Genomic DNA, 14,188 nt, shown 5'->3' on the forward strand with positions numbered 1-14,188 from the left:
ATTTCTAGGTTTGAAAGATTAATTGCACTATGTGTCAGCTCTACCTTGTTAACCAATATGGTAGAATCTCCTGGCTCTGGTGGGGATGGTATGCTGTGGGATATCCAGCTGAATCCCGCATTGCCATTCCTGCCTGGAATTCTCGATAAAATAAATGTTGGTCCTTAAGTTCTGCGGGGATTCTCCCAATTTTCCAGCGTAATTGGTTATGCCAGTTTCCTACCATCTTTTGGGGGATCCCGGCACCATAGTTACAGCACATGATTGGGAGATCCTCCAGGGTATTTCAGGGCCTTCATCTTCAAGGTGAACTCCTGCCCACACAGCAGGCTACTTGTGTTAGTTTGTACATAACTGACAGGAATATAGGGGGCAGTGCAGCGCATCAGGGGGGGGGGGGGCACTGTGCTAATAAGGCCATCGCCCAGTATTTCCCAATAAGGTGCATCTGGGGGTGCTACATCTCACATGCACCAGCCCGATTAGACCACTATAATTCATGTCCCTGCCCCACATTTTCTAGAGGTTTGTTTCCTCATAGAATCATACAGCATAGAAGGAAGCCATTTGGCCCATCGTGTCTGTGCTGGCTCTTTGAAAGAGCTTTCGAATTTATCCCACTCTACTGCTTTTTCCTCATAGCCCACCATATTTTTCCTTTTTAAGTGTATAGCCAATTCCATTTTGAAAGTTATTATTGAATCTGCTTCCACCACCCGTTTAAACTGCAATCCAGATTATAACAACTTGCTACATAAAAAGATAAATCTCTTCATCTCCCCTCTGGTTCTTTTGTAATTACCTTAAATCTGTATCCTCTGGCTACCGACCCTCCTGCCAGTTGAAACAGTTTCTCCTTGTTTACTCTATCAAAACCCCTCATAATTTTGAGCACCTCTAGTAAATCTCTTTTTAAACTTCTCTGCTTTAAGGAGAAAAATCCCAGCTTCTCTCATCTCTACACATAACTGAATCTCTCATCCCTGCTATAATTCTAGTCAATCTCCTCTGCACCCTTACCAAGGTGTTGACATCCTTCCTAAAGTGCCGTGCCCAGAATTGGACACGATTCTCCAGCTGGGGCCTAACCAGTGATTTAAAATGTTTAGCATAACTTTCTTGCCTTTATACTCTATACCTCTATTTATAAAAGCAAGGATCCAATATGCTTTTTTAACAACTATATCAACTTGTCCTGCCACCTTCAAAGGTTTGTGTATGTGAACCCCATGGTCTCTTTGTTCCTGCACCCCCTTTAAAATGGTATCACTTCTATTGCCTCTCCTAATTCTTCCTCCCAAAATGCAGCACTTCACAATTCTCTGCGTTAAATTTCATCTGCCATGTGTCTGTCCATTTCACCAACCTCTATGTCCTCCTCAAGTCTGCTACTATCCTCACTGTTTACTTCATTTCCAAGTTTTGTGTCAACTGAAAATTTGAAATTATACCCCTGATTTTTATCGCTTCACCATTGTTGGCTGTGTATTCAGAGGCCCAAAGCTCTGGAATTCATTCCCTAAACCTATCTGCCTCTCTACCACTCCTTCCTCCTGTTAGATGCTCCTTAAAACCTACCTCTTTGACCACCTGTCCTAATATCTCCTTATGTGGCTCGGTGTCAGATTTTGTTTGATTATCGCTCCTGTGAAGCGCCTTAGGACATTTTACTATGTTAAAGACATAAAGTATAAATGCAAGTTGTTGCTGTTGTATACCCAAGTCCAGGTCATTAATATACATCAAAAAGAGCAGTGGTCCTAATACTTCCCTCCAGTCTGAAACAGAACCATTCACCATTACTCTCTGCTTTCTGTCATTTAACCAATTTTGAATCCAATCCGCCACTGCCCCTTTAATCCCATGGGTTTCAGTTATGCTAACAAGTCTATTATGTGGCACTTTATCAAATGCCCTTTGAAAGTTCTATACCACAACATCAAGTGCAATACCTTCATCAATTCCATTGAACAACTCAATCAAGTTATAAGACATGATTTGCCTTTAACAAATCTGTGTTGGCTATCATTTGTTAACCCATGTGTTTCAAAGTGAAAATTCTTTTTTTTCCGGATGATGGTCTCTAGAAGCATTCCCACCACTGACGTTAAACTGACTAGCCAGTAATTCTTTTTCAACAGGTGTGTAACATGTGCAAACTCTTCCTTTGGCACCACTCCTGTTGTGTACGTAAATAAACAGACTAACTGAAACAGCAGTAATGGGCTAGAGTTTCCCTAACCTGTTTTTTTGGCGCCCTCACTCGAGGCGCGCCGCTTTTGTCCGCCTCCAAGCGCGCCGAAAAAAGACGTCCATATTCTGGCCACTCCCCAGCCTCTCCTCAGTCGTGGCGCAGCATGGCCCAATGGATTGGGGGCGGAGCCAGGTCCCGGCGCTGAAAACAGTGCCGGGACCTCTGCACATGCGCGCTAGAGTCTGCACGCATGTGCAGTAGCTCCTGGCAGGCCGTTTCTGCAAACGTGCGCTGCAGGCTGTGTGGGAGGGGCCAGAAGCACGCCGCCCCTAGCTCTGACCAAATGGGCTCCCTCATCGGTGGCCCACTGCGTCCCCTAAGGTAGGACTTCTATTTTTTATTTGTTATTTACTGATAGATTTTGGTGCTTTAGGTGCAGGGTTCCTTCTATTTTTTTATTTGTTATTTATTGCTTATTACTTTGGTCTTGGTCCTTTAGGTGTAGGGTTCTTTCTATTTTTTTATTTGTTATTTATTGATTGATTGATTGCTTATTACTTTGGTCTTGGTGCTTTAAGTGCAGAGTTCCTTCTATTTTATTTGTTAATTAATTGCTTATTACTTTTTGTGCTTTGTTTGGTGCTTGGTGGTGCTTTAAATGTAGTTACTTGCACTGATTCCTTAACTCTAGGTAAGGTTTTTCTGTGCGGACAGAAGTGGCAACATACGCTGGCCTAAGTTAGTTTGGAGCAACTACTTGCTGGCCAAATGCCTAAATCAGGGGTAAGTGGGTGGGAATGCCCTCTTTTGGAAAAAAAAATGATATATATAAAAAAAAACTAACTAACTCACTTACACTGGCGCAAATTAAATGGCTAGAAATGCAACTTAAAAGATAGTCCAGAAAAATCAAGTTGCTCCAAAAAAAAGGAGCAACTCCTGGGGAAACTTGGGCGCAGTGTAACTAACTGTGTCCTTTATAGCAACTCCCAAAATGGCATCCAAAACCAGCATGTTTACAGCAGGCGTGAATAGCCCCCACAGGGTCCAAATGTCTGTTTCATGAGGATTCGTGTAACCAACAAATAGAGTATGAACACAACTCCCACATCCAAGGAGAATTGAAAGATTGTGGCCAGAGCATTTGCTATTTCCACCATTACTTCCCTCAGCAAGCTAGGATGCATCTTATCCGGACTGAGTGATTTTTCTACTTTGAGCAATGCCTACCTCCTCTTTAGCTATTTTTAAACCTATCAAATTTCTCTAGCCCCTCCTCCTTTACTGGGACATTGGCAGCATCCTCTTCTTTTGTGAAGACAGATGCAAAGTACTCATTTAGTAACTTAGCAAAGTGCCTTCCAAGAAGATTTCCTTTTTGGTCCCTAATCGGCCTGTCTGTATTCCGCTTGATTTTCTACTGTATTATGAAGCTGACATTTATCATAAGTTTCCTTTTTCTGTTTGATGTTAATGTCCAACTTCTTTTGTCATCCAGGGAGCTCCAGTTTTGGATGCCTTTCCTTTCTCTCTCATGGGAATACGTTTAGTCTGTATCAGACTATTGATGGCCTGCCATTGCTCACTAACTGTTTTACCTGCCAATCTTTGTTTGCAATCCACCTGAGCCAGATCTCTTTTCAACTCACTGAAATGAGCCAATGGGCTGAAAATTCGTCAGCAGTTGAAATCGGCCCTATGGTTTTTTTGAACTTCACAAACATTGGTTTTTATTGGTGCTTCTTTCTTGCTGATTGGTATATTCCCTACATATTATAACAGTTATGATTTGTTGGTGTTTTATGAAAATGAAATGCAGAAATTTATTTGCATATAGACAGGCATTGATCCATCTCGTTATGTGTGAAATCTCATGTATACAACCACCTTTCCAATCTGCAGCGCAGTGAACTCCAGTGTTCTTGAAATCAGTCTTCAAACTGTTTGGGATTGTGTTCCTCGCTAAAATATCTTATGTCACAGTACTGCATTCTGCCAGCAGAGGGGAGAATGTGAGCATGGTTAAAATTGTTAACTTTACATATATTTTAATAAGGTTGGTAGCTCCTTGAAAAAAAATGTCTAATACAAAAACTGCAATACAAAATCAATAGATTGTATTTAAATCATTTAGAACAAGTCAGAGATAGGGCTACAACACTTCAGTGTGACTCTCCACTGGGTGTACAGGTTTGCTGAATTAACCCTTACAGGAATGGTTCAAAATAGGAATGAATCTGTTATCTTCACAGACTGAGATAGTTAGAAACAGTAACATAAACAAACAAACTTGCATTTATATAAGCCTTTCATGACCTCAGGACGTCCCAAAGAGCTTCACAACCAATAAAGTACTTTTGTAGTAAAAACAGAAAATGCTGGAAATCTCAGCAGGTCAGGCAACATTTGTGGAGAGGAGGCAGAGTTAACGTTTTAGGTCGATGACTCTTCGTCAGAACTGGAGACAAAAATACTTTTGTAGTGTAGTCACTGATGTAATGCAGGGAATTATGGTAGCCAATCTGTGCTCAGCATGTTCTCAGAAACAGCATTGAAATGAATGGTTGTAAGATAAATATTGGATCTCTCACATCTATCTGAGAGGGCAGATATAACACCACTTTAATCTCGCACCTGAAAGATGATTAATAGTCCCTGCTTGTTCACTGTTCTCATTGTAGATGGCATTTACTATTGAGTGACTGATGTAAAACATAGGAATATAGGAACAGAAGTAGGCCATTCAGCCTCTCGAGCCTGTTCTGACATTCAATTAGATTATGGCTGATCTGTATCTTAACTCCACCTACCCATCTTGGTTCTGCAACACTTATTACTCTTGCCTAACAACAATCTATCAATCTCAGTTTTGAAATTTAAAATGACCTCAACAGCTTTTTGGAGGAGAGAGTTCCAGACTTCCACTGTACTTTGTGTGAAGAAGTGCTTTCTGACATCACCCCTGAATGGCCTCGCTCCAATTTTAAGATTCCCTGTTTTGGACTCCTCTGTTTTAGAGTGCCCCAACAGAGGAAATCATTTCTCTCTATCTACCCAATCATCTCAATTAGATCACCCCTTAATTTTCTGTACTGAAATTGTTTCTACAGACATTGGAAAGGATGATTTTAAAGGGGCCTTTTTCTAACATTGTGCTCTTGGTGAGGGTATTGGCCCTGAAAGCGAATATCAGAAGTTCTAGATGCACCCGATTTTCTGACTGTTTAAAATAATGGTCAGAAAATTCATCGCAGCACATGCTGCGATTTGCAGTATGGGCTCTCGCCTGGCTCGTCTTCCTGCTAGTCGGAAAATTGCCTCAAAATAAACAAGGTACTTCAGATTCAAATATTGACTGTCAGTAGTTGTAGGGGACGTTTGTTTCAACGGAGAGGGCGAGGAGGGGGCTGAGCTGAGTGGAGCTGAGGAGATGCACTGTAGCAACTCGCTAAGGCTTTTTCGGCAGCACCTCAATAAACCCACGCCCTCCATCACCTAGAAGGACATGAGCAGCAGGTGCATGAGAACACCATCACCTCCATATTCCACTCCAAGTCACACACCATCCTGACTTGTAAGTATATCACCATTTCTTCATTGTCGCTGGGTCAAAATCCTGGAACTCCCTCCCTAACAAAGCTGTGGGAGTACCTTTACCACACTGACTGCAGCGGTTCAAGAAGGCGGCTCACCACCATTTTCTCAAGGGCAATTAGGGATGGGCAATAAATGCTGGCCTTGCCAGCAATATCCATATCCCATGAACGAATAAAAACAAAGAACTGTAAAGGATTTTAATCTCTCTGTCCAGCTGGTACGTGACCACCAGTGAAGAGCAATGCAGGTGAATGCATGCTTCCCAGGAGTGTCCATGATGCCCTCATTCTAAGGCAATTGTCTATCCCGGCTTTATTGAAAGGGAATGGAATCTGTCTCCTGGGAGATCAAGGTTATCCTCTGCAGCAATGTTCAATGATATTCTTGTGCTAACCACAGACAGGAGCAGAGTGCAGAAACAGTAAGGCTCATGTCACAACTAGGCTGGATCTCAAACATAGCACTTAAGATGTCTCAAATAATGAGGGAGCACCAGCTCATTGAATGCCACAGTTGCCAGGTAGTCCACATCCGCAAACTTAACTTTTCCAGACCACTATCTTCCACATAGTTTATTGGACAATTCCTCAAGTGCCATCTTTTCCTGCAATCCGTAGTTTTTTCAGTTGAATGATACAGACACTTTTGAAGTCACATGTGGTGGATTTATTCAACTGACTGTGTGGTACGTGACTGTTGTCAGTGTGTTTTGCAATGGCCATTCCCCTTTTTGCTTGTGGGTTGTGGATGTTATGTAACACTCAAATGACCACGTCTTCCAAGTGATTCTCTTTTGGAATGAGTATATATGCTGGTTGGCTGCAGGACTTCACTGTCAGCCAGCTTGGAATCTTGTGGCACAACAGTCACCGTGTAGTGTGCCCTGCATCGAGGCGGCCATGTCTGAGGCTCTCATGGCTCTTTGGTCCTACCAGCTTTCTGGCATTTCTGCTGTCACTTGTGTAGACTTGCTTCATGTCCCAGATGTGATGTTGACTTCAGAGCCAGCTGCCTGGTCCAGTCATACTACAGGCCTGCCACTGTGGCATGGCACTCCCTCAACTTGTCCTCAATCTGTCTGAGAACACAATTTAAGGCAGCTATGAAATCGTTGATTTGAACTCCCAACATGTTGAAGCAAGGGAGCATATTTAAGTTTGATGTCCAAAGCCTCTGTAGCAAGTCTTGCGAGTATTTGTCAGAGCTCTACCTACCGTGCCTGTGATCTGCATTACTGGAGTTGCTGCTGAAGTTGCCATAAACTCCATGGCAGGCAGCAGTGGAGACAATCGGCCACATATAACTGCCCACACTCCTCCCTACTCCCCAGATCATGCAGTGTAATTTGCACAGACACAGTTGGATGGTCCTTCTCAGACAGCAATCTGCATTTGCCAGCAGGCCTTGTAAGGTCTGAATTTGCGGACACTGCAGCAGAAGCAGGAACAATGCTGGACCCCTGTACAACAGCTAGCTGGCCTTTAGCACCCGATGCCACCTGCCCCCAGCTCACACCTTGACTCACCCTGTGGTGTGAATGTGATGAACAATAGAATTCACAGAGGGAGACTTGGAGAAAAGGAGCTGCGAGTAATAAAGGCAGATTATTTTCTGTTGTGTACTCTTACTCCTGAAAGTGATGCTGTTTTTTGGGATTACTGCCCCATGGGTGCCGGCCATCCTCTAGTATCTTGTCAACTGGCCATTGTCCATGTTTGAGCTTAGTCAATGAGTTTTGGCATGGTACTCACTCAAGGAGGGCATTGCAGCCAAGCCTGGTCCTGTTCTCACAGGCAGGTGATTTCCTGTAGCTATGTCGTAAACCAATGTGCAAAGGTCTGTGTTTCCATTCAATTCAAACATAGTCAATAGCTCCTTTGCAATTTCTGTACAAATATTGACCAGAGGAAATCTTTGCACATTTCTTTAAAATATAAGCAATAATCTACACAGATGCTACTGCACATGCAGAGGGTCACTGGAAGCGATCAGGATCTGGAATCATGGCTGATTTTCTTTCTCCATCTTTTGCTTAGAGTTCTTATATGAATTGTAACAATATGGATGCATCCTGGTTGAGATAGCTATCTCAGCAGAGCTGGAATATTGAACGTGAGACTAGCCTCATCTTCATGACTCAGTTAAACACTGGGGGAGGGGGTGGACAAATGTATTTTAGTCATTCCTGGGATGGGTGTGTTGCTGGCAAGGCCTTAAGAAGGTGGTGGTGAGCTGCCCTCTTGAATCGCTGGATTCCGTGCAGTGAAGGTACTCCCACAGTGCTGTTAGGGAGGGAGTTCCAGGATTTTGATCCAGTGGCGTTGAAGGAATGGCGATATACTTCCAAGTCAGGATGGTGTGTGACTTGGAGGGGAATGTGGAGATGATGCTGTTCCCATGCACATGCTGCCCATGTCCTTCTAGGTGGTAGACGTCGCAGGTTTGGGAGATGCTCCCTTGGTGAGTTGCTGCAGTGCATCTTGTAGATGGTACACACTGCAGCCACGGTGCACCGGTGGTGGAGTGAGTGAATGTTGAAGGTGGTGGATGGGGTGCCAATCAACCAGGCTGATTTGTCCTGGATGGTAATGAGCTTCTTCAGTGTTGTTGGAGCTGTACTCGTCTAGGCAAGTGGAGAGTATTCCATCACACTCCTGACTTGTGCCTTGTAGATGTTGGAAAGGCTTTGGGGAGTCAGGAGGTGAGACACTCGCCACAGAATACCTAGCCTCTGACCTGCTCTTGTTGCCACAGTATTTATGTGGTTGGTCCAGTTAAGTTTCAATGGTGACCCCCAGGATGTTGATGATGGGGGATTCAGCGATGGTTAGACTCTCACTTGTTGGAGATAGACATTGTCTGGCACTTGTGTGGTGCGAATGTCACTTGCCACTTATCAGCCCAAGCCTGAATGTCGTCCAGATTTTGTTGTGTGCAGGCATAGACTGCTTCATTATCTGAGGAGTTGCAAATGGAACTGACCACTGTGCAAACATCAGCAAACAGCCCCACTTCTGACCTTATGATGGAGGGAAGGTCATTGATGAAGCAGTTGAAGATGGTTGGGCCTAGTTAGGATACTGCTCAGACGAACTCCTGCAGTGATGTCCTGGACTGAGATGATTGACTTCCAACAACCACAACTATCTTTCTTTGTGCTATGTATGACTCCAGCCAGTGAAGAGTTTTTCCCCTGATTTCCATTGACTTCAATTTTACTTGGGCTCCTTGATGCCACATTCGGTCAAATGCTGCCTTGATGTCGAAGGCAGTCACTCTCACGTCACCTCTGGATTCAGCTCTTTTGTCCATGTTTGGACCAAAGCTGCAATGAGATCTGGAGCCGAGTGCTCCTAGCGCAGCATCGGTGAGCAGGTTATTGGTAAGTGCTGCTTGATAGCACGGTTGACGACACCTTCCATCACTCTGCTGATGTTTGAGAGTAGATTGATGGGGCGGTAATTGGACATATTGGATTTGTCCTGCTTTTTGTGGACAGGACATACCTGGGCAGTTTTCCACATTGTCAGGTAGATGCCAGAGTTGTAGCTCTACTGGAACAACTTGGCTAGAGGCGTGGCTAGTTCTGGAGCAGAAGGTTTCAGCACGACAGCCGGGATGGTGTTGGGGCCCATAGTCTTTTCTGTATCCAGTGCGTTCAGCCGTTTCTTGATATCGTGTGGAAACATTTCTTGATATCATGTGGAGTATATCGAATTGGCTGAAGACTGACTTCTGTGATGGTGGGGACCACTTCTAGCTGAAGATGGTTGCAAATGCTTCAGCCTTGTCTTTTGCACTCACATGCTGGGCTCTGCCGTCATTGAGGATGGGGATGTTCATGGAGCCTCCTCCTCCCGTTAGTTGTTTAATTGTTCACCACCATTCACGACTGGATGTGGCAGGATTGCAGAGCTTTGATCTGATCAATTGATTGTGGGATCGCTTAGCTCTGTCTATAGCATGCTGCTTCAGCTTTTTAGCTTGCATATAGTTCTGTGTTGCAGCTTCCCCAGGTTGGTACCTCATTTTTAGGGACGCCTGGTGATGCTCCTGGCATGCTCTTTTGCAATCCTCATTGAACCAGGATTGGTCCCCTGGCTTGATGGTAGTGGTAGAGTGAGGGATATGCCAGGCCATGAGGTTACAGATTGTGGTGGAATACAATTCTCTGTTGCTGATGGCCCACAGCACCTCATGGATGCCCAATTTTGAGCTGCTAGATCTGTTCTGAATCTATCCCATTTAGCACGGTGGGAGTGCCGCACATCACGATGGAGGGTATCCTCAGTGTGAAGACGGGACTTCGTCTCCACAAGTTCTTTCTGGTGGTCACTGCTACCAATGCTGTCATGGACAGATTCATCTGCGAAATGTAGATTAGTGAGGACGAGTTTAAGTAGGTTTTTCCCCTCATGTTGGTTCTCTCATCACCTGCTGCAGGCCCAGTCTGGCAGCTATGTCCTTCAGGACTCGGCCAGGTTGATCAGTAGTGGTGCTACCAAGCCACTCGGTGATGGACAGTGAAGTCTCCCACCCAGAGTACATTTTGTGCCCTTGCTATCCCCAGTGTTTCTTCCAAGTGGTGTTCAACATGGAGGAGTACTGATTCATCAGCTGTGGGAGTGTGATAGATGGTAATCTGCAGGAGGTTTCCTTGCCTATGCTTGACCAGAAGCCATGAGACTTCATGGGATCCGGAGTCAATGTTGAGGACTCGCAGAGCCACTGCCTCCCGACTGTATACCACAGTGCCTCCCCTTCTGTTGGGTCTGCCCTGCCAGTGGGACAGGCCATACCCAGGGATGGTGATGAAGGAGCGTGGGACATTGGCTGAAACACACTGAACCACCTTGGTTGTTTTGAGGCGATGATGTTCTACATAAATGAAAGTCTGATCACATTAAAATAATGGTTTTCATAAAATCATGCAATGTTACAGTATGCAAACCGGCCATTCGACCCATCAAATCAAGTTCTCTGAAGAGGAAGGCAGCTAATCAACTTAAAAAAAACAGATTATCTGGTCATTATCATATTGCTATTTGTGGGAGCTTGCTGTGTGCAAATTGGCTGCCGCGTTTCCTACATTACAACAGTGACTACACTTTAAAAGTACTTAATTTGCTGTAAAGCACTTTGAGACGTCCGGTGGTCGTGAAAGGCATTATATAAATCCAAATCTACTAAAAGCACCAATACTTGTAAATAATAAATGGATTAATTATAGTCAATAAGCTGCTGTAATGGCTGAGTTATATTTACTCTTGCAAAAACATAAGTCTTGTTACTAACTACAAGAGACATTGCTCATTTGGTGATGGAGAATGGCCTTTGATTGAGTTCTGGAGCTCTTCACTGCCAAACAATGCCACAAGTAAATTACTGCTGTTCTTGTTATGAAATCAATGCAGAGGAAAGCATAATGCTGAACTCTTTAGTGAAAGTATCTCGTCTTGTATGTCTGAGGCAATGTTTATGAACATAGTAATTCAACACTCAGGTGTGGTTAACCAGAGTATGAGATGGAGTAGTGAGTGTGTTTGCTCTTTCTGTCACAAACTAATTGAGGAGAAGTGTGCAGTGGGGAATAATTAAGGGGAATTACTATGACTGGACAACGCATTTGAAAAGCAACAGTACTCTTATTTCTGTCCTTTTCAAAACCACCTACATTAGATCTGTAAACCTAGTAATTTGCATACGTGGGCAGTCTTAACCGGCATTAGAACAGAATTAATTGGCACAGATCATGGACATCACAAAAGCTGTGACCATCCAGAAAAATAAAAATAAAAACAAAAAAAAACACACAAAAAAGGGCCTCGAAAAATGTTTGGAGTGTCCCCCAGATCGGGGGGCACTTGATTTAATGTTTATTTTGTACTCCCCAAAAAGAGTTGTGACCATCCAGACCCTGTAGCATGTACACAATCATCTGCAGTCATGCAAGCTTTCACAATTTGCATTACTCACAGTAAGAAGTTGTATACCCCAAGTGAGCTGTAACTTGTCTCTCGCCCCCTTCCCCTCTGACTAATGGAAATATGTGATGCAAAACAACTGTGGGAAATGTACAGGATGTACCCAGAGCTGAATAAACCACAGACATAAATATTAAAAAACTAGAATTGAAGCTACAATCTAGAAAATGAATTGTATTTGTACTCTTCATTCAGTAAATAGGATTAATATTTACTGCAGAAACAGATGATAAATATAAATATAAATATAAAAAATAACTTCGAAGAAGGGACCGAGTGTAACGTAGCCAAGTTTGCTGACATTACAAAGATGGGAGGAAAAGCAATGTGTGAGGAGGACACAAAAAATCTGCAAAAGGACATAGACAGGCTAAGTGAGTGGGCAAAAATTTGGCAGATGGAGTATAATGTTGGAAAGTGTGAGGTCATGCACTTTGGCAGAAAAAAACAAAGAGCAAGTTATTATTTAAATGGAGAAAAATTGCAAAGTGCTGCAGTAAAGCAGGACCTAGGGGTACTTGTGCATGAAACACAAAAGGATAGTATGCAGGTACAGCAAGTGATCAGGAAGGCCAATGGAATCTTGGCCTTTATTGCAAAGGGGATGGAGTATAAAAGCAGGGAAGTCTTGCTACAGCTACACAGGGTATTGGTGAGGTCACACCTGGAATACTGCATGCAGTTTTGGTTTCCATATTTACAAAAGGATATACTTGCTTTGGAGGCAGTTCAAAGAAGGTTCACTAGGTTGATTCCGAAGATGAGGGGGTTGACTTATGAGGAAAGGTTGAGTAGGTTGGGCCTCTACTCATTGGAATTCAGAAGAATGAGAGGTGATCTTATCAAAACATGTAAGATTATGACGGGGCTTGACAAGGTGGATGCAGAGAGGATGTTTCCACTGATGGGGGAGACAAGAACTGGAGGGCATGATCTTACAAATAAGAGGCCGCCCATTTAAAACAGAGATGAGGAGAAATTTCTTCTCTGAGGGTTGTAAATCTGTGGAATTCGCTGCCTCAGAGAGCTGTGGAAGCTGGGACATTGAATAAATTTAAGACAGAAATAGACAGTTTCTTAAACGATATGGGGATAAGGGGTTATGGGGAGCGAGCAGGGAAGTGGAGCTGAGTCCATGATCAGATCAGCCATGATCTTATTGAATGGCGGAGCAGGCTCGAGGGGCCGTATGGCCTACTCCTGGTCCAATTCTTATGTTCTTATGTTCTTATAATATTACAGTAGTGGGTGATACATTAAGGCGAAGCTATCTTGTGTGAGCATTTCTATTGGGTTTTTCCTACATGAAAAGTATCTTTATAATAGGTGGGAGGTTGCAATTTACTTACTGACTTTTTTCCAGAAATAGATTTTTTAATTTAAGACTGTAACAGATACAAACAGAATTACATACATAAGCTTAAATGACAAACAAAATTGCCTACAGAGAATAACACAAACATGTCGCAGAATTACATATAATGGGGTCAACATTCACTTCTATCACCTGGTATTAACCGGGTGGTAACGGCCACTAAATGGGGTTGACACTCTTACCTCCCATATTAGGAGGCCTGGTGCTAATGCCTCAACTTCTTGCTGGCCCTTCGCCGTGAGTATGGGCGATCGGCTGGTGCCCTCCTCCGGTCAGTCGCCAAAACTGAAAATCAACCCCAATGAGTGTGAAAGACAATTATAACAGAATTACATGTAGTGAATGTGAAACACAAACAGCATAGAATCACATTGGCCAGCAATAGATTACTGGAATGCACAGACCAGCTGAGAGTGAGTAAAACTGATGCAGCCGGTACTGGTAGCACCCATCAGAGTGTGCTGCCGCGGGAGGTGGCTCCTGCTACTCATTTTTCATATTGATTTTATTATATTTGTAATTCATTGCTAGAATGGTGTTAGTTTTTGATGATTTAAATATGACAATGGAAAGGCTAATGTTTTTTTGAAAATGCTTGCAACCTGTTAGAAACATAGAATGGATATAGCACTCCAGGGGAACAAAGAGGACCAGGTCTCTGCGAGACTGGCACCAGCCCTGTATGTAAGGAGGATTGGAGGATTATGGCCAGTACTTCCACAATTTCCACCTTTACTTCCCTCAGCATCCTAGGATGCATCCCATCCGGTCCTGGTGAACGAACTAATTTAAGTCCAGCCAGCCCAACTAGAACCTCCTCTTTATCAATTTTTATCCCATCCAGTCACTATGACTTTGGCAGCATCTTCTTCCTTGGTGAAGACAGTTGCAAATTACTCATTTAGTGCCTCAGCCATGCCCACTGCCTCCAAGTGTAGGTTTCCATTTTTGGTCCCTAATCGGCCCAACCCCTCCTCTTACTGCGCATTTATTATTTATATGCCTATAAAATACTTTTGGATTCCTTTTTATGTTAGC

This window comes from Pristiophorus japonicus, chromosome 9 (assembly GCF_044704955.1).
Source record: "Pristiophorus japonicus isolate sPriJap1 chromosome 9, sPriJap1.hap1, whole genome shotgun sequence".
Lineage (NCBI taxonomy): Eukaryota > Metazoa > Chordata > Chondrichthyes > Pristiophoridae > Pristiophorus > Pristiophorus japonicus.